The sequence below is a fragment of the Papio anubis genome, chromosome 3, assembly GCF_008728515.1.
Source record: "Papio anubis isolate 15944 chromosome 3, Panubis1.0, whole genome shotgun sequence".
In the NCBI taxonomy this organism is placed as follows: Eukaryota; Metazoa; Chordata; class Mammalia; order Primates; family Cercopithecidae; genus Papio; species Papio anubis.
Genome location: NC_044978.1, coordinates 170,547,855 through 170,569,998, shown reverse-complemented (window position 1 = coordinate 170,569,998; position 22,144 = coordinate 170,547,855). Strand labels below are relative to the sequence as shown.

Sequence of the window (22,144 nt, the reverse complement as noted above, 5' to 3'; positions counted from 1 at the left end):
AAGTAGGTGAGGAGACAGTAAGTCATGACCTTAGTTGCTTACTAAAAACGAAAGGAGTTTGAGGAAAGCTGATAATTCTTCGACAACATTACCATCAGCCACCCCTTACCATTTCCAGCAGAGCTGGCCAAACAGATCTTCCTCTATCAATAGCAGGAAGTGGGTATCTATCTGGTATTAACAAACATGCAAATTAGTGATTTAGGAATCACACAGTCCCTGATGATGAAGACACATGATTCCTACACTATAACTTCAAAATGTAACATTGAATACTAAGTTGTCTTAACAATAACAATTTTAAATTAATGTATTTGGGACAAAATATCAGATTTATTTTTTCATTGCATAACATCAATCTATGATTACAATATTCACTTTTTGCCTTGACAGAGACAGACTTTACCATTTGCCAATTTGGAATCTGGTCAAATGCATATTTACCATGCACCTCTAGGATATACATGCATGGACACACAAACACACTCCTCTTTATCTCAATGTCTCCAAGCCTCACCAGGCTGTATTTATAATCACATTGAAAATAATCCTTGTGTCTTGCAAGTAGTTCTTCTGTTTATATTCCAGGCCCTTTTCATCCCAAAGTGCATGTTGGTTGGGTCACAGTGGATTTATAAACACAAGCTCACAGAGCATTTTCAGATCCCCAGTGCTCCTATGTGGTCCTCAAGTCTTGAATCTGACTTGTTTTGTCAAAATCCCACTTCTCTTTTGAATTCTCTTGGAGGGTTCCCACAGCACTCTTGGTAGCTGTGTAAATTCATTCATCTCTCAGTTCATAGAAAGACAAGAGAATCACAGTTGAAGCTTTTCTGCAATGCTTGGGACTCATTTCACACCTGTATCATTCAGAGCTTATAATTAGCTTTCTTGCATCTAACCAAACACGTGGCTTAAACAAGATCGATGTTTATCTTTATCTTATGTAAATGGAGTCTGGAGGCAGACTTCTCATGGCAGAATGATGACTCCTTTTATAGCCATTGTGGCTTTGGCTTCTATTTTTTTGCTTCCTTACTCTGTTATATCCTCAAGGTCACTACCACATCCAAGAACACTGTTGGGGCTTCACAATATCTGCACTGGGGGTCATGCTGCGGCCTGAATGTTAGTGTCCCCTCCAAACTATATGTTGAAATTCTAACTCCCAAGGTAATGAACCTCCTAAAGACTCCATTTCCTAATACCATTACCCTGGGGGTTAGAAGCCATCATGAATGGGATTAGTGCCCTGATTAGGTCATAGGGGCAGAGCTACCATAAACGGGATTAGTGCTCTGATAAGAGAGACCCCAGGGAACTTGCTCACCCCTTCCACCATGTGAGACACAGCTAGAAGGCACCACATGACAGCAATATGGAAGCAGAAAAGAAGTTAAGACCAATTAAGATGGAAGGCTGATGGTCCCATAGGCAGAATCCGGAGGTCCATGGGGTAGATAGATGTGGCCCTGCTGATGATACTAGGTGTGGACTTGCTGCGATATCCATGTGGTGCTGCCACAGCTGGTCAGAACAGTCACCTTAGAAGACTCAGCTGAAAAGTTCTGCTTGAAGGCACAAGAGAAAACTGGCATGTCTAGAGAGGAGAACAGACACAACAGAAAACTCTCCCTGGGGGTACATCCAGGTTTGAAGGGCAGAGGGGGAAGTATAGCAAATGGAACCAGTGAAGAAGACAAAGAAACAGCAGCTGGAGAAATACGGGCAAAGCAGGACAGTGCAGAATGGCCAAGATCCAGGGAGGAGCATGGCTGGAGGGAAAGGGAGAGAGAAATGGAGCGGAAGCACCGAGAGCTTGAAGTCAAATGGAGCAGACAACGGCAGAGCAGGCCAGTGGGTCTAGTGTTTAGAAAGCCATTGGCGCCCAAAGAGGGCATTGTTTTTTGAGGTATTACCAGTGGGACAGATGGTAGTGTCTTTAAGCCTAAGTCAAAATGAGTAATTAAAAAAAATTTAAAAAAGAGTCAGCTGTGAAAATAACTTTGAAGGTTACGGCCAGCCCTTGCATTTGCATGATGCTTGGTGCTTTCCCAGCAGGATAAGCTCCATAATTTGCAGGGTCCAATACAAAATCAAAATGTGGGTCCCTTACTGAAAAATTAAGTATTTCAAGACAGTAACAAAACATTACAATAAGAGCAGAGTCTTTCTGAGTCTGGGGCCCCATGCAACTGCATAGATTCCACACACCCATGAAACTCACCTGCTTCCAAGCAGTCAGTTTTCCTCTACTCTTTAATTTCAGAGATGAGTTCTGGAGATGGGAAAAATCCATATGAGTCATTTGGGATAAATATCTTTTCTCAGCATCGAAACACCCTTCTTACTTGGGGGTTAGAGGGATTTCCCATTATGTGAGAAGCATGCTCCCCTCTACCAGGCAAATCCTCTGCCAACCCCAAGCAACCAGGCTTAGCTAATTAGGTCTCCTTCCCAGGATTTTGAGTCTTGAGGGAGAAGTGCAAAGATGCATGATTATTAGAGACAATTTCCTGTGGCAGTGGCAGAATGGAGAGGCCAGGGCAGAGGTGAAGGTAGGGCAGGAACAGCAGTGAGTGTCCAGTGGAACCCAGGAGTACTGTCCCATCCCATATTTCCCTGGGACCTGCTTGGGCGTTCTCTGCTGCTCAGCCTTCCTTGACTGTTGCCCATTCTCCATATACAAGTTTATGCTGGAGAAAGGGTCCCTAAGACCACCCTTGGGCTTAGTCATTCACTAGAAGGATCACAGAATTCAGCAAAGCTGTCATGCTTACAGTTTTGATTATTACATTGAAAGGACACAGACAAAAATCAGCAACAAGAAGAGACGCACAAGGCAGGGTCCAGGCATGAGCCTCCAATTGCGCTCTCCCAGTGGCATATGTGAGCAGCGATTACGTCTTTCAACAAGGATGTGTGGTAACACAAATGTTGGCAATGCTGATGTTTGGCAACACAAGTATTGCCAACCAGTGCAGCTCACCAGAGCCTTGGTGTTCAGAGTTTTTGCTGGAGGCCAGCCATGTAGACACAGCTGACAACCCACATGGCTGAGATTAGTATCCAGTCTCTCCAGAGGTTGAGCTGTGGCCCCAGGGCTTCACCATAAATCATGATTCTAGCATAGCCTATATGACATAGTCCAAGGCCCCCAAATAAACAAAGACACTCCAATTCAGCAAAACATTCCCAGGCTTAGGGTTTACCTCTCAGACGTAGGGATTGAAGCCACACCTTTCTTTGGGCAAGACAAATCCTTCACTGCACACCAAGCCCTCTTCACCTGCTTTCTCATCCATTCCTCAGGGTTCTCCAAGCCCTTTCTTAGGAAGTCCCTCCAAAGAGTACCTGGATCCTCTCAATACCTCCTGAGGTGGGCACAGCAGATACTGTGATCTGTATTTTTCCAGTGATCCAACAGAGGCCCGGAGAGAGCTAGGAACTTTCCTGAAGTCACAAAAGTTGATGTAGGGCTCACATGTTCTGAAACCTACCCCAATGTCCTTTTGATTCCACCCAGCTGTCAGGGATGTAATTGCTCTAACAGGCTAGCAGCTGTCCAGGAGGACTTGGAGTCACTAGAAAGGTCAGAAGACTGAGGTTGGCTGAACTTCATCTCAAATATTTGGGGATCTGAATTTTTTTAATTCCTCATAAGCCTGATGAAATTAACCCAGGGTTTGCCCTCCAACAGTATTTTGTGGATAAATAAGGCTTTCTGTAAGTTTTTACAAACATCCAATGTTAAGACATTTCTCTATGTTAGGAAGCTGGCCAGACTTTCCAGGAAACATGGCAAAACCAAAGGGCATCTCTACATCCATGGAATGGAAAATAAGTCTTTATAACCAATAGGTTATAATCCCTAAGCGATTATCCCCCACTGTGACCCAGAAGTAAAAGTCCTTTGTGGTGGGCAAGGCTTGTCTCCCAGCCAGGGGACAACTCACCCCAGCCCTACCACCAGCTGGTCCCATCTGCTGCTGGGAGCCCTGGGAAAGAGATGGTCACTAAGGTAACCACAAGACACTGAGGGTTGGGCAGACACAGACACACAGCAGCTGCCACTGCTGGGCACACAGCCCGTGCCCTGCTCTGGAGAGACCCTGGGGGCCTTCTGCCAGCTGAGGCCTCAGACCTGGGGCACACAGGGCTGCCTAGAGAAAGGTGCTTTGAGAACCTTCTTGGTCTCCGTAGTGTTCCTGCAGATCACGGATCATGGAGACATCTCTTCCATCTGGGTAGACTGAGGCCAGGAGCAGGAACTGACACTTAATAGCAGAGCTCAGACTTAAACTCAGTGGTCCTGACACCAACTTGAGAGCTCCCCACTTTAGAGGTGAACTCTTGATGCAATGAGCTCTCCAGGATCCCAAAGAAAGAGGCTGAATACGGCTGCAAGGGATGATGCAGAAATACCTCATTCACTCATTCAGCAAACATTTACCAACTGAAATCAGTGTGTTGACAGGGAGAGGGCTGTGGCCCCTGTATTCAGAGGGTCTAGTAGGAATCCCTCCTTGCCTCTTCTGGCTTCTGGCAGCTTCAGGCAGCTCCAGACATCCTTGGTTTGTGGCTGTGTGACTCCAAACTGCCTCTGTCTTCACATAGTCTTATCCTCTGTGTCTCCCCATATTCCCTTCTCTCAGGAGGACACTTGTCATTAGATTTAGGGCCCAGCTTAATCCAGAATAATCTCAACTCAAGATCTTTCATTATATCTTCAAAGACCCTTTCCCGAAATACAGTCAGATGCACAGATTTTAATGGATGCATATTTTGGTAAGGGAGCACCATCCAACCCACTGCCCCCACCCTGTGTCAGTCTGTTTTAAACCCTGGGTGCTACAGGAAACACAGCAGACAGGGCCTGGTTCTCTGAAGTATATAATCCAATGAAGAAAAGACAATCTACAGATGGTCACCAACTTATGATGGTTCAATTTAGAATTTTTCACCCTTAAGAGGATCCAAAAGCAACATGCATTTAGTAGAAACAGTACTTCAAGTACCCATACAACCATTCTGTTTTCACTTTCAGTACAGCATTCAATACATAACGTGAGATATCTTGATTACTAAATAAGCTTTGTGTTAGATGATAAGTGTTCTGAGCATATTTAACATAGGCTAGGCTAAGCTATGATATTCGGTGGGTTAGGTGTATTAAATGCATTTTCAGTTTACAATATTTTAAACTTATGATGGGTTTATAGGGATGTAACTATGGGCATCTGTATAATTTAACGTAGTTTCAGGTAATGATAACTGCTCAGAAGAACAGTTACGAAGGGCAAAGGAAGACTCTCTGGGCATGGAGTGGGTTCTCTTTTGGATGGAATGGTCGCAAACGCTCTCTTAGAAGGGGTTTTGGATGGCTCAGGTCGCTGGCACATGCACACATTTCCACCTATCCAAGTTCAGGGGCCTGGGAGACAACAGTACAGTATCGAGGAAAGAGCAGACACTTGGTAGCTTGTCTTTCACTGGGCTTGCATTGGAGGGGCACGACGTTTCCTGCAGTCCTTGTAGCTGAAGCTGAAAATGCATTTAATATACATAACACACCAGATACTATAGCTTAGCCTCGCCTACCTTAACTACACTCAGAACACTTACATTAGCCCACAGTGGGGCAAATTATCTAACACAAAGCCTATTTAGTAATCAAGTGCTAAATATCTTATGTAATGTATTGAATGCTGTACTGAAAGTGAAAACAGAATGGTTGTATGGGTGCTTGAAGCACTGTTTCCACTAAACGCATATGGCTTTTGCATCATCTTAAAGGTGAAAAATCCTAATATCTGCCAGTAGCATTTATGAAAGGAAATGGCAGCACTTTGGGACTGCACTCATTGGAACTTCAACTTTCAAGACTGCCATTTACCAAGTGTTTTCTATGAATGAGGCATCTCATCAACCAATCAGGATGCTGAATGGAACTTCTCCATTGAGATTTCCTGAGTCCTCAGAAGTGAAGACAATGGGTTCTCACACATTTTAAAAGGAGGTGTTAGACACATGCCCACAGAAATGTCCAGATCTGCAAAAACCTGTGACCCTTGCTCACCACTTGCATCCAACCTACACAAGAGATGAGAAATTCAGAGAAGACTGATCAGAGAAAGCTGTCCCTTAAAGCAAATGCACAGATGTGGAGCTTGTGGCGGTGTTTGTCCTCTTCTTCCTTTTATTATTTTTAGAGACAGAGTCTCGCTCTGTCACCCAGGCTGGAATGCAGTGGCCCAATCATAGCTCACTGCAGCCTTGGGCTCCTGGGCCCAAGGGATCCTCACAGCTCAGCTTCCTGAGTAGCTGGGGCTACAGACCCACACCATTGTGCCTAACTTGTTTCTTCTTCTTTTCTGAGAGGGAAGAGAAAAGCCAGGGCTCCTCATCCTAAATGAGGGGAAGGGGCAGGAGGTTCTCTGGGGGAGGGGAGGGGGTGTCCATGGGCCAGTCTGGTTTCTGACTGCATGCTGGATATCTCCTGAGCTGCTGAACTGTGTACCAGGGCCACTACAAGGCCAGAGCAGAGTGCAGTGGCAACGTTGGGTGACACCTTGGCCTCCTGAACTTTGGAGGTCACACGCTAGAGTCAGCTTTTTTCCTAAAGATGTCCAGGATGCATGAGGAGGATGGTCAGGCAGCCTGGGGAGCAGCCTGCAACCCCAGAGACTGGCTGGGCCGAGGGAACACCAAGGAAGGGGCCAGACTAGAGCCACTCTGGAAACAACCCTGCCCAAGCAGGCTGCCTGCCAGAACTCCAGGGCAGGCCCCTGGGGCGGGAGAGAAGAGATGAGAAGGAGCTGGGAGAGGTCAGATGAGAGGGTGCGTCTGCCATGCCAGCAGGCCCCAGGTAGGGGCAGGGATGGAAGTGAGGCTAGTAGATATCTCTCAAGAACCCACAAAAGGTACCTCCTTGGAGACAGAAAAGAAAGAGGGCTGTTATGGGTTGAGATGTGTCCCTCAAAAAGATGTGTTGAATGAATTCCTCACCCCTAGAACCTGTGAAGGTGACCTTATTTGGGAATGGGGTTGGGGCTGATGTAATGACTTAGAATGAGGTTGTAGTGGACCAGGGTGGGCCCTTAATCCAATATGACTGTTGTCCTTATTAGAAGAGGGAAATTTGGAAACAGACACAGAGAAGAGAGCACCATTTGAATAGATGCAAAGATTGGAGTTGTCGCTTAGATAGGTGTCACTATCTAAGGACAGTGCTTCGGGGGCTGCCAGAAGCTGGAAAAGGCAAAACAGGACCCAGCCCCAGGGGTTTCAGAGGGAGGCTGGTCCTGCCAACACCTTGACTTTGAACTTCTAGCTTTCAGAACTGTGAGAGAATAAATTTCTGTTGATGTAGGACACCCAGTTTGAGGTATGCTGCTATGGCAATCCTAGCAAACTAATGTAAGGGCCAACTTTTGGTCATCTGCCACATAGAAGACCCATGGACAGATACTCCAAGAGTCAGGTGAGGCAGCCTTGAGTTCACATCTCCCCTCCCCCACCCACTCCCTCCCCAGCTCCAGGTGCAACAGGGCATATGAAGGACACACCATGTCCTATTCCTGGGGCTTGAGCTGTCCTATTCCTTGCCGGAGCTGGGGAAAAGGCAACTGCTTTGAATGGGACATGAGATGAAAAAAAAAAAAAAAAGCAAAACAGAAGATCTGAGTGGCTTAGATTGGACTTGAATCTTTTTACTACCAGAACATGCTATAGGATCTACCCATAGTGTGAGAAGTTTCCCCAAAGAGTCCACAGGAAACATACAGGTAGGAATATCTGATGGGCTCTGGCCCAAAACTTTCCCCTAAGCCTCAAGGAGAGCCAAAGCACTACTCCGAAAATGTTGGAGGCAGAAGAAAGTTTTCTTAGATTCCCTGCCATCTCCTGGACTTCTCCATAAATGGAAAGGCGGCTCAGTTCAGCTTCACTAAAGTCTTGGATTCTTGTTCCCCTGGGACTGAAACCTAACCCGGAGCCCAGGTCACTACAGGGAAATGATCCAGACCTCAAGGAATTGCAAAACACTTACGCAGGCAACAGCTTTACCTGGAGGCTGGCCAACAAAGGTCACATAATGGACAGAGCAACATTTTGTAGTTGGGGCAATGCTTTCAGAGAGGCAAGGCTTTGGGACTGTAGATTAGGATCCAAATACCAGTGTAAATAGAGCAGAGCTTCCTGGGTGAGGGCTTGGTTGCTCAAGGTGAACAGTGTGCGTCTTTGTCCATGCTCAGCTCCACAGTCTGGAGTTAGTTACCCTATCATCAGAGTTAATGGCAGGAAACAGAAAGTCCCCTAGTGGGTGTTAGGTATACAGATAATTAATACAGATAATTAGGTGCTTGCAGAAATCATCTGAAAGCTGTCGGGAAGCCAGGTGGCTCTAGACTGGGTCTCTAGGAGTGTTTAAAAGGCATCTCAAATTTGTTTTAAGCTGGTATGGTGAGACATGAAAGCGACTGTCATGAAGAAGTTTGCTACTCACAGGTCCCTAGAAGTAGGGCATGCAGGGCCACATGGAGAAGCACCTATGTCAGTACTTTACTGAGGTTTCTACAGGAGGAACAGGTGAGGTAGTGTAAGCAGCTTTAGGATTGTCTAATTTGAATACTTTTAGCAGGCTCTTGGGCACAGGGGCTGCCCCTAGTTGTCTGTCCCTAATTGTCTTTCCCTAGGGCTGTCCCAAGTTATCTGGCCCTAGGGTGATTAGAGCAGGTAAACAGTGGCCTGGAGTGTGAGAGCAGACATAGGAGGTGGTTGGAGTATGGCGCTGGATTGGTTGGTTTGCATATGAAAGGTACATTGACTCACAGACCAGAAGTTTGCTATTCCTAGGAATTCGCTAGTCCAGTAAGGGGTGGTCCCTCCAGGATCAGCAAAGCCCCAAGATGTCAAAGCATCAAAAATACAGAATAAAAACACCAACTGGGCAAGGAATTGCTTCTGCAACATTTGAGAAGGCAAGGAAACAGGGGGCTACACAAGGAAGCTCATGAGTGCCAGAGGATTAAGATAGTGTCTGTAAACCACTAGCAGAGTTAAAGGCATTAAATCCTCAATTAACAGCCACTGCTACAATTCTTAGCATTGTTTTGAGTTCTGTAACTTGGCTACACAGACAATGATCATATTATTAGGTTTGCACTTAAAAGGAAAGAAAAGTCCCCTGTCATTTGACTATCTCTGAGACATCTGGAGTTTGTGACTTTCCAGGAGCACAGTACTAATCACACGTACACTCCAGCAATACTGGAGGCACTAAGCGAAACTGGTGACCTGGAGCATATTGAGGTGCATAGTTCTGAACCTCACCTTTTCATAAAGGTTTGGTCCTTGCTGGGGGCTGACATTGCCTATAAGAGGACCTAATAAAGCTCAGTGCTCTTTCCAGCATTTTCCTGTAATACCCTTAGAGGTCTTTTAATTGTGTAGTGCTTTCTGTTGTCCACTAGCCAAGGAACACAGTAAAGTGAGACCCAAACCAGAAAGTAAACCTGAAATGCAGGCAGAGAGGGCCAATCCCCACATGCACAGAGCAGAAGTGCAGAAAAGGGGGGAGGGGACACACCTCTTGTGAGCACCCTGGACAGCTGTTTTGCGTTTAGCCATTGGCAACGCCGTGAGGCTGAGATGTGTCTCAGTTTTATAGAGGATGGCAAAGCTCAAGAGGTCATGTACTAGCAGAGGTCCCACAGCAGGGTTCACACCCAGGTCTGCCTAACTCTGCAGGCTAGGAGGCTTCCAACCACACTACACAGCCTGGAGAAAGAACTGCACATGAAGAATGAACTGTGGAGAAGGCTGCCTTTGCCATGCCCATAGAGGGCAGCCAGGTGGGGTTGGGGAAACTGTGGAGTGAGGTCAGGGCCTCAGAGAAGAGCAAGAGAGGCAGGCGCAAAGATGTCCCCCCATGTCTCTGTTCTCCCACAGACACCCACCCAACTTCCCAAACTGGAACTGCATTTCTATGTACTTTTGCTAATGGAAATCCCAGCAGAGGACTTTGTGACTTTTATGGTTTGTTTTAGTAACACACCCCTCACAATTTCTAAAGTGATAAGCATCATTGTAAAACAGAGAAATGCACCTTGTATGAAAACAAGTCTCCACACCCACTAGGATGGCTGTCATAAAAAAGACAGATAATAGCAGGGTTGGTAAGGGTGGGAGATATTGGAACCCTCATAGTCTGTGTATGTCTGGTACAGCTACATTGCAAAACAGATTGGCAGGTCCTTAGAAGGTTAGACAGAGTTACCATGTGACTCAGCAATTCCACTCCTGGAGATATGCCCAAGACAAATGAAAATATAGGTCTACAGAAGAGTATGTACATGAATGTTCACAACAGCATTATCCACAATAGCTAAAAGGTGGAAGCAATCTAAATGTCCACTAATTAATGTGTAGGTAAAGAAAATATGGTGTCTATACAATAAATGTTATTCAGCAATACAAAGGAATGAAGTGCTGATATGTGCTGTGACATGGATAAACCTTAAAAATATTATGCTAAATAAAAGCAGCCAGTCACAAAAGACCACCTGTCATGTGATTCCACTTTCATGAAATGTCCAGAGTTCATAAATCTATAGACAGTAGGTTAATGATTTCCTAAGGTTGGGTTGGGTGGGTGGCTACTAGTGAGTACAGGGTTTCTTTCGAGGGTTACAAAAGTGTTCCAACATTGATCACGGTGATGGTTGTACAACTCTGTGAATATATGAGAAATTATTGAATTGTATACTTTAAATGGGTGAATTTTATGATATATGAATTATATGTCATAATAAAGATGCTATAAAATTATAAAAACTTGCATGTGGATATGTATAGCAGCTTTATTCATAATCACCAAAATTTAAAAGCACCAAGATGTCCTTCAACAGATGAATGAGTAAATACACTGTGGGACATCCAGAATATGAAATATTATTCAATGCTTAAAATAAATGAGCTGCCAAGTCATGAAAAGATGTGAAGGAAGCTTAAATGCATATTTCTATGTGAAAGAAGCCAGTGTGAAAAATCTACACATTGTATAATTCCAAATGCTGTATATGATATTCTGAAAAAGGTAAAATTATAGGGACAGTAAAAAGTTCAGTTGTTGCCAGGGATTGGTGGGAGAGACAGATGAAGAGGCAGAGCACAGAGAATATTTAGTGCAGTGAAACTATTCCATATGATACTATGATGGTGATCCATGTCATTACTCATTTGTCAAAGCTCAAAGAATGCACGGCACCAAGAGTGAACCCTAATAAAAACTATGAACTTTGGGTGATAATGATGTGTCAATGTAGAATTGTCATCAGTTCTAACAAATGCACTACCCTGGTGGGGGACGTTGACAGTGGGGGTGGCTGCAAGTGTGGTGGGTGGAGAACATATGGGAACTCAGTACATTACACTCAATTTTTATGTGAACCTAAAACTGGTTTAAAAAATAAATGTGTGCAAAAATACAGTTAAGTAGAAGGAATAAGTCTTATGATTTTATAGTATAGTAGGGAAATTATAGCTATCAATAATTTATTGTACATTTCAATACAGCCAGAAGAATTGTAACGTTCCCAATACAAAGAAAAGATAAATGTTTGAGGTGCTAGACATGCCAATTGCTCTGATTTGATCATTACGCCTTTTACACATGTGTCAAAATATCACATGTGTTGTGGGAAGTCAGGGACCCTAGATGGAGGGACTGGCTGGAGCTGCAGCAGAGGGACATAAATTTTGAAGATTTCATGGACATTTATCAGTTCCCAAATAATACTTTTATAATTTCTCATGCCTGTCTTTACTTTAATCCCTTAATCCTGTTATCTTCGTAAACGAAGGATGTACGTCACCTCAGGACCACTGTGATAATTGTGTTAACTGTACAAACTGATTGTAAAACACGTGTGTTTGAACAATATGAAATCAGTGCACCTTGAAAAAGAACAGAATAACAGCAACTTTTAGGGAACAAGAGAAGACAACCACAAGGTCTGACTGCCTGCAGTGTCGGGCAAAAAGAGCCATATTTTTCTTCCTGCAGAGAGCCTATAAATGGACACGCAAGTAGGAGAGATATCGCTAAATTCTTTTGCTGGCAAGGAATATTAATATTAATACCCTGGGGAAGGAATGCATTCCTGGGGCGAGGTCTATAAATGGCCGCTCTGGGAGTGTCTGTCTTATGTGGTTGAGATAAGGACTGAGACACGCCCTGTTCTCCTGCAGTACCCTCAGGCTTACTAGGGTGGGGAAAAAACTCTGCCCTGGTAAATTTGTGGTCAGACTGGTTCTCTGCTCTCGAACCCTGTTTTCTGTTGTTTAAGATGTTTATCAAGACAATACGTGCACCACTGAACATAGACCCTTATCAGTAGTTCTGCTTTTGTCCTTTGCCTTGTGATCTTTGTTGGACCCTTATTAGTAGTTCTGCTTTTTGCCCTTTGAAGCATGTGATCTATTCCCTGTTCTTACACCCCCTCCCCTTTTGAAACCCTTAATAAAAAACTTATTGGTTTGAGGTTCAGGTGGGCATCACGGTCCTACTGATATGTGATGTCATCCCCAGTGGCCCAGCTGTAAAATTCCTCTCTTTGTGCTCTTTCTCATTATTTCTCAGCTGGCCTACACTTATGGAAAATAGAAAGAACCTACATTGAAATATTGGGGGCGGGTTCCCCCGATAACATGTATCTACCAAATATGTACAACTATGACATATCAATAAAAAAACACAAGACCCTATTTTTAAAAATCACATAATGAAAAAAAAACACGTGGGAGTCTGACCACACACACAAATATGATAATCACTCAACAGTTCAACCAATGTTCTTGGCTCTTTGTAAAGACTTAAAAATATAGTTTCCTATTATAGTGTTTCATCTGTTTCTCCTTTGCTAGGGTGAAAGGAAAATAAATCTTGGGGCCCCCAAGTCACTAAGCTAAAGGGAAGAGTCAAGCTGGGAACTGCTTAGGGCCAACCTGCCTCCCATTCCATTCAAAATCATCCCTCTGCTTACTGAGATAAATGCGTATCTGATTGCTTCCTTTGGAAAGGCTAATCAGAAACTCAAAAGAATGCAACCATTTGTCTCTTATCTACCTATGACCTGGAAGCCTTCCTGTTTTGAGTTGTCCTGCTTTTGCTTCAAATTGTGCTGCTTTTCCGGACCAAACCAATGTTCATCATACATATATTGATTGATGCCTCGTGTGTCCCTAAAATGTATTAAACCAAGCTGTTCTCCAACCACCTTGGGCACATGTCATCAGGACCTCCTGAGGCTGTGTCATAGGCACACATCCTTAACCCTGGCAAAATAAACTTTCTAAATTGACTGGACCTGTCTCAGATATTCAGGGTTCACACTAGCGATATGATATAAGCATTTTTCTATGTCAATAAAGATGTTATATTTTAAAATATCTCCATGGAAATGTATTATGTGGATGAACTATAATTAATTTAAACACCACGTTTTTTAGACATCATCATAACTTGTGTTATTATAAAGAACATTGTGAACAAATCACATGTTCCTAAAATAGATTCTTAATGACAATAAAACAGTGAATATTTGTTGAGTGCTTACTAAGAGCCAGTGACTAAGTAAAGTGCCTTGTAAATGTTGCCGCAATTAACATTCAGAGAAACTCCTGGTGGCAGGTGCCTATAGTCCCAGGTACTTGGGAGGCTGAGGCAGGAGAATGGCAGGAACCCGGGAGGCGGAGTTTGCAGTGAGCCAAGATCCCACCACTGCACTCCAGCCTGGGCGACAGACTAAGAAAAAAAAAAACTTCAGAGAAACTTAGGAAGCAGACACTAAAATTAATCCCATTTTACAGATAAAGTAACTGAGACTTGGAGATTCAGTGACTTGCCTAAAGTTAAGCAGCTATAAACAGGAAATACTGTGATCAAACTTGGTTTATCTGAATCTAGAATGTGAGCTGTTATTCATTCTGAACCCCAAAATATATTGAGTTTATGTATCTTTTAATTCTTTTGATACCTTCTGTCAAATAGCTCTGGGCCCAGAAAAGTCATATTAATTTATAATTTCTACCAAAAATGCAGAAAAGTGCTCATGATCCCCATCAGCATTGGTTTTATAGTTCTTCATTATCTTGTATTAATTTAATATGCAAAAACTCGTCTCCTGTTCTTGTTTCAATTTGCAATTTTTAAGTTACTTGAGAGATTGCATATTTTTATGCTTACTGGCTGTACGCATTTATTTTTTTCTGGAATCAGTTTTGCATATCCCTTTCTTCTCTTCCATTGAGCTCTCTTTTTTCTTATTGATTTTGTATGGCAATAACCCCTTTGTCATATGATTTCCAAATATTTTTCATGCTTTTTTTTTTTTTTTTTTCCGGTGGGTGGGGGTGAATGGAGTCCCCCTCTGTTGCCCAGGCTGGAGTGCAGTGGCATGATCTTGGCTCACTGCAACCTCTGCCTCCTGGGTTCAAGCAATTCTCCTGCCTCAGCCTCCTGAATAGTTGGGACTACAGGGGCATGCCACCACGCCTGGCTAATTTTTTTATATTTTTAGTAGAGACAGGGTTTCACCATGTTGCCCAGGCTGGTCTCAAACTCCTGAGCTCAGGCAATCCGCCTGCTTGGCCTCCCAAAATGCTAGGATTACAGGCGTGAGCCACCGCGCCTGGCCATGATTTTTTCTTGTAACTTGACATTCCATTATTTTTTGTTGATTATTGATTTTACAAGTGTGGGCTCCAGTTAGAAACCTTAGACATAGAGAGGGGTGGCAAAGCACAGGAGAATGGTTTTCAATTGTTTTAAAGCAGTAGAAAACTTTTTGTCTGGTAAAATTTTATTCAGAACCTAGGGTGAGATATAAAATATTTTGCAACCCAAAGGCATAGGCACCAATCGGAATAGACTCAAGCCTTAGCCATGCCAGGTGCTGTCCTTTGAATGGGGAGAATCTTGGGACATAGCAAGTGTGCAGGTGTCCTCCAGGAGTGGGCCTCCGAGAACTTGCTCTTTCAGGGGTCTGCTGTATTACTCCAAGGGGGAGTGCGAAAGGGGATATTTAGGGAACTTGGCTTTCTGGGCTGTCCTGCCAGCTTCGGTAGCTCTCCTGGCCTGCAGCCCCAGAGGCTGTCTCCTGAGCAGGGAGACATGTAATGCTAATCTCCCCAAATGGATCTCATCTTTCATGTAGGTCTTGCCAGTTCTTCTACTGAAGAAGGGTGGGTCAGAGGTTCCTACAGTGGGGAAGAGGGCAGGTGTGGGTAAGGGCGGCAGGGAAGACGTGACCTGTCCTCCTTATTCCCTGGACCTCACAGGCGGAGATGGCCTTGAAGAAGAGATTGTGTCTGAATGAAGATGGCGGGGAACTCACCTTTCCCTATCCACTCTTCTCATCCTGTCCTTTCAATCGCTCCAGGAACCGTACCCACTACCATCTTGCTTTTTGTGTTTTGTCATCTTGCTACCACTGGATGCCCAGGTATCATGAAGGCGAGACCGCAGGGTCTTCTGAATGTGGGTCAGTCTGAGAACTGGCTGAATTCCACGTTATATGGAAGGAAGCAGAACGTGTCAACTCGAGTCTTGATTTTCCTAGGAAACAACTGAGTCTGGCTCCCTTAAGGAAAGCAGGTTCCATCTGTAACATGTCTTGGATCTTGATCCTTGAGAAACAAAAGCCCTGGAATTATTGAGGTTTTAACTAAGGAGCCTTCGACTCTGCCTGAGCCTGGTTTATACTGCCAGTTACAACATTGAGCCGCCAGTGGCTCTTTCTTAATCCTCTTTGATGACTGGCACCAGCTGCACCTGGGATTGTCTCCTCTGATTCTAAATGGGATGATGTTGCCACCCTTCTGTCTGCTATAGCAGAATGGTCTTTTCCATCAGACAGACTGGGTTTAATTCTCATCTCGCCACCTGCTGCATGATTTTAGGTGGTTCACTTGGCCTGCCTAGATCTCAGGCTCCTCAGCTATAGGCCTGAGATGTTACCCTCCTTGCTGTGAAGATTCAGACAGGATGTGGCAAGCACCCACCCTTCTTTTCTGTGTACCCTTTGGTCCCTGTGTGGAATTAGCTGATGTGCACGTCATTTGGAGGGGCCCATAGGAGAGGACAGTTCTAGGACCCTTCACTGCTCTGCTGGTCTTGCCCCTTCTATGGCCTGGACCTAGTCCAGCTGTCAAACACAGCCCTCAGCACCGCAGAAAGGCTGCAGAGGGAGCGGACCAGACAATGGTTCAAGCAGGGTTTGAAGCCAGCCTGCTTGGATTTAAATTCTGCCTCTGCCACTCACTGTATTACTTTGAACTTGCAGCTTCTCTCTAAATCGCAGAGTTGATGAGTTGTAAATGGCTATTTAAACATAAAAGCTTGGTGTCATTTGATCATAACAGTAGCGCGGGAAAACAAACCGCTCTAGGACGAAACCCAGGGGTGAGGAGGCTGCCTTTGTGTTTGTAGACAGAGTTCATGGGCACATAGAAGACTCTAATTCCCAGTTAGGATGCTGCTTCTGCAATGAGATAAGACCTCAGCTTTTCAAATGGGGTCAGCAGGTTGCTAGGGGGATTATCTTGTGGCCTAATTAAATAGTGGGAAGCAAAAGGACTTTTGCAAGTGAAGGAAAAGACTACATTGATATCAGTGATCTACGTTAAAATAACAGAGCTAATTACTGCCATTTTAATTAGGAAATCATAGGAATGCAATTTACCGTGGCAGTAGGGTGCTCTCCTCAGGCAGTGGGGTGGGACAAACCCACAGCTGTGGGTCAGAGACTTGCATCTGGGGGGTCTTGACTTCAGAGCTAGTGTGTGATCTGTGACCTAGGCCAGGCTGTCTAGCCTTTGCAGGCCTTTCCTGCTCTGAAAAAATGAAGATAATTAAACCAATTTCATCTAGTAGAGAAGACAGTTGATGAGAACACAGTTCAGGGCTCTACAAAATGCAAAAATTTATTATCATTACATCTTGATCATTTCTCTCATCTCTCAGAGCAGGGGAACCCTACCTTATTGGAAAATGGAGATTTTGTTTCCTTCCTCATCAGTTATTTGTCCACGGCCTTTACCCACAAAAACTCAAGGCAACATATAGAAGTATATGTATCTATGTTTAAAATTACACATAAGAAACAGCCATCTGAAACTCTCTGTGGTATTTGTGGCAATCAGTATTTTAATAAATACGATAAGGAGTTTCAGATGGCTATTTCTTTTTTTCTTTTTTTGGAGACAGAGTCTTGCTCTGTCACCAGGTTGGAGTGCCAAGGCACGATCTTGGCTTACTGCAACCTCCACCTCCCAGGTTCAAGCGATTCTTGTGCCTCAGCCTCCAGAGTAGCTGGGATTACAGGAGTGCGCCACCATGCCCGGCTAATTTTTTTGTATTTTTAGTAGAGACAGGGTTTCGCCATGTTGCCCAGGCTGGTCTTGAACTCCTCTGCTGAGGGAATCTGCCTGCCTCAGCCTCCCAAAGTGCTAAGATTACAGGCGTGACCCATAGTGTCCAACCTACTATGTCCATTTCTTATACGGAATGCAGAGCAGTAAAAGTGATCCTCTGAGACTCTGCTTGCCACTTAGTTTGTTGATTGAATGAGTGAGTAAATGGGAGATGATGAGTTAAGGTTCCTTTTAAATAAGATCCCTCTTCATTCCCTGAAGACTACTTTATACTTTTGTAGTACCCATGATAAGCTGTTAGACATTCCCTCCCTTGCAAGCATAATCCAGTCATAAAGGCATCGTGGGCACAGGACCTCTTCCCTATCCACCACCCTCTGACCATCACCCACTGTCACCTTTATGACAAAGGATGCTGATGTTGCAAATGGTCAGGAGCCAGTGCCAGGACTTTCACTAAAGTATCAGGATGTGACATATCAAAGGTTTGGTGGCACACTCACTCAAAGGAATGGAAAAGAACCACTAGTAAAGACAAAATGCTTTTTTTCTGAACACAAAGGAGACTGAGCAAAGCCCTCTTCTGTGGGAGAAAAGCGGTCATTTCATACCCAGTTGCTGTGTCCTCAGCCTATGGGGCAACAATGGTGGAGAGAAACAAGAGGATGCAGAGTGCTGAGTCCCACAGATTGGGTTCAATCCATCAGATGCCCTATGCACCCTGGCCCCAATGATGTGAGCCCCATTGAAAAATGACTCATATTCTGCATGACAAGTTGTCCAAAGTCATTTGGGGAAATATCCAGATGGTGAGTTTAAACAGAACCTTAGGAAGCATTTGTGACAACTGTGTGCTTAAAAAGACATGGGGACAGTTTATCTCACATGAGAAAAAGAATGCCAAGAAATAGCTGTAAGTGGAGCACACCTGGAGAATATCCCCGGGGTGGGGTAGCCTGTGTTAGAGAAGTGAACCCTGGGAAGACAGGCACTGAGGAGCTGAGAACCCTGCCCAGGGCTAACTCTTCCAGGAGGGCCCATCTGCAGCCTGGCAGCCGAGGTCTTCTGTGGCAGGCAGAGCTCAAACAACTCTTCCAGCCATACCTCTTCCCACACATCCCAGAGCTCAGCTGACCTGGTGCTCTTAAAGCTGCTGGAGTTGGGTTTATTGTCACCTGCAGTTGAGTCTTGCCCAACAGAAATCCAGTTCAAATGCCTTCTTTCCCACAGAGCTTAGCATAGCCTCCCCTCCCTCTGGCCCACCCTGACAATGATCTCCATATGCCTAATGGTTCTTACTGCATCTGTTCTGCAGTTCAGTGATGGTGACACGTTTGATTCACCGTGGGTTTAGCCATGAGTACCTAGCTTTGAATACTATGTACCATGTTTTGAATACTGCAGGTAAACGTTTGTTGGATGAATTGGACAAAATGGTCAAAATGTGAAACCATTCACCTCTTAGATTAGAAAGCGAGGGAGAAAGGAAGCATGACTTGCTGAGATACTTACATACATTATTTCACTGAAACATGCAGCCATCCTGGGAGGTTTGTATTATTATTTCTATTTTACCCAGAGGGGAGAGACTCTGAGAGGTAAGATTGTTTCACCAAAGTTACTTGTTAAGATAGAGGCAATGCCTTGATTCAGACTCAGGTCTTTCTGATTCCAAAGCAGAAAGCTTTTTCTACTTTTTCCAGCAGTCTTCCAGAAAAAGAGGCTGTTTTTGTGAAAAAGAGACTGAGTTTCCCAATGTCTGGGTTGCTCCTTAGCAAATCGCTTTAAAGATTTCTGAAATTTCCCAATAGAATATGGGCTAGAGGACAACTCCCTCAGGCCCACACACTCAGCAACCCCCAGGAAAGGGGACTAGACTATGGTTTACAGAGAACTAGGGATGAGAAGGCGTTCAAGAGTCACCTAAATCTTCTGTCCAAGGAGGGTACAATTCAGTTCCTTCGGTTTGTGCCATCTTTCCACCTTATTCCATCTTCTCTAAAACACCTACCCATGGAAAGTCTTGGTCCTTTGAGCTCACTGGAGTGACTCCTAAAAACAGAGAAGTCTCCAGTAGCTATCTGAAGTCCGAAGTCCAGCATTGGCTCAACTGACCAGAAAGGTTATCAAATGGAAGAGAGAGAAAAAGCGAACAAAATGTACATGACCATAGAATGACAGGATGGAAAATCTTTCAGTAAATTCATTGGTGAGTGCATCCAAACATCAATTCTCACTTTACAAGCAGACAAAACGAAGGCCTGAAATAGTTAGGGATCCTTCCAATACTTCATAGTGGAGCTTCGCTGGAATCCATTTTTTCTGAGTCTTAATCCAGTGACTTTGAATATACGTTATTTTTCTATCTATGGCACTTTTTTTTTTTGAGATGGAGTTTCGCTTTTGTTGCCCAGGCTGGAGTGTAGTGGTGCAATCTCAGCTCACTGCAACCTCCACCTCCCGGGTTCAAGCAATTCTCCTGCCTCAGCCTTGAGAATAGCTGGGATTACAGGCACCTGCCACCACATCCCGCTATTTTTTTTTTTTTTGTATTTTTAGTAGAGATGGGGTTTCACCATGTTGGCCAGACTGGTCACTGGTCTTGAACTTCTGACCTCAGGTGATCCACCCGCCTCAGCCTCCCAAAGCACTGGTATTACAGACATGAGCCACGGTGCGTGGCCCCATGGCAGTTTTTTCTCATAGACACATCATATGAGATGCTTCATGCATCCCCCTTTTGGCTTCTTACCAAAGGCCTTGTAAGCATTAAGATATTAACGTGTCCTTTCTTTCTTCCTTATTTGTAGGTGGCATATTTCAAGAGTAAGAATTGATTTCCAAGTCTCACTGAGGACCTGGCCTAATCCCTTGGGTGAGGCAAGGAATTTCCACCTTTTAATGGATGCATTTGGATCCCCTAAAAAAGTGAATGACCTTTAATTCATTAACTTATTTAAATCATTAAGAAAAACATTGACATCAAAAAGAAAAAGATACAAACATGTCACTAAAAATGCACTGAAAATATCTAACAAATATGTTTAAATATTTAATTACATTCTTAAAACTGGGTACCTTTTTTAAAACATCGGTAAGCTTGGCAAGACCTAGGAGGCCACTCATTCAACCCAGGGCTGGTGAAAGTGTGGAGACTTCAGGCATGCTTCTACACTCGGTGCCTCTGGAAAGCAATTTGGCAACAGACATCAAGACTTTGTCCAACTAATTCCACTCTCAGAATGTATCCTAAAGAAACAATCAGAGAATTGTCCAGCACAGAGGAAGGGATTAAACAAATGAGGATATGGCCATACATGGGAATTCTACATAGCCAAATTGAAAACATTTTAAATTATTGACAAGGGGAAAATGCCCACTACACGTAAAGCGAATGAAGCATGTTACAAGCCAACATGTATGGTAGAGTCTCACTGAGGTCTATTTACATGTGGAAACCTATATCTATTATATATTATCAGAAAGAGTTGAAGAAATATGCACCAAATTAGATGGTGAAATTATAGGTATTCTGGGGGTACATGTGCGGGTTTGTTATACAGGTAAACTCGTGTCATGGGGTTTTTTTGTACAGATTATTTCATTACCCAGGTATTAAGCCTAGTGCCCAGTAGTTATTTGTTCTGCTCCTCTCCCTCCTCCCACCCTCCACTCTTAAGTAGGCCCCAGTGTCTGTTGTTCCCCTCTTTGTGTTCGTGAGTTCTCATCATTTAGCTCCCATTTAGAAGTGAGAACATGGGGTATTTGGTTTTTCGTTCCTACATTAGTTTGCTAAGGATAGTGGCCACTTATTATTTACGGAATGAAACACTGAAAGCTCTAAAAATGTGTGATAATTGCCACTGCTTGAGCCAGGAGGCGGGCTACTCTCCCCAGTGTCCCCTCCTCAGCGCTGAACAGCAGTGCTGGAAGCCCTATGCTGGCCTACGGCGGGAAGTCCCATTTCCCAGCCCAGGCACTGCATCTGGACTCTCGGAAAACCAGGGTCTTGGTTTTTCCTGGTTGGCACATGGATACCCCCATTCATACTGCGCCCACCTTGCAGGGTGGAATCAGAAGTCAAGGACAGAAAAGAATTATCTGTACGTGGTGGCACATGCCTGTAGTCCCTGATACTTGGGAGGCTGAGGTGGGAGGATCCTTTGAGACCAGGAGTTCAAGGCTGCAGTGGCGCTATGGTTGAGCCACTGCACTCCAGCCTGGGTGACAGTGAGACCACATCTGAAAAAAAAAAAAAAAACAAAGAAAAAGTGCCAGGCATCACATAAATACACCTCACACTGTCATGATTCCTTAGTGAGAAAAAAGATGATTCAACAATATAAAATATAAACAGGATAACCAGAACAATCTATTCATAATCCAAATGCTAAACATAACACTCAGCAAAGCCAATCTATGGAGAATTAGAATCACATGAGAGTATGGAAAATGTGAACTGAAAGGAGGGCAGAAGGAATGGAAATTCTGTTAAGTATGCATGCTTTTGTTAGAAAATGATTTAAGAAAAAGTATTTTGTAAGAGCTCTTGTGGAAGGCTGTCCTGAGGCCTACAGGCTGCATGTTGGTTACGGGCCAGCACTCTGGGATCAGAAGGAGCAGGGTTGAAATCCTGGCCCTGTTACTCCCTAGCTGGGTGACTTTGTTGAGAAAAGAGCCTCTCGAGCCTCAGTTTCCACATGTGTAA

At 44.2% G+C, this 22,144-nt stretch overlaps 1 long non-coding RNA gene across 1 annotated transcript; it reads right to left on the bottom strand.

The window, feature by feature from the left end:
* Window positions 1-313: 313 nt before the first annotated feature.
* On the bottom strand, window positions 314-21,071 carry LOC108585849. Its single transcript, XR_002521958.2, has 2 exons — window positions 20,515-21,071; window positions 314-2,278 (listed from the first exon to the last, which is right to left on the bottom strand). It is a non-coding gene; the product is annotated as an uncharacterized LOC108585849 (long non-coding RNA).
* Between the last annotated feature and the right edge of the window lie 1,073 nt (window positions 21,072-22,144).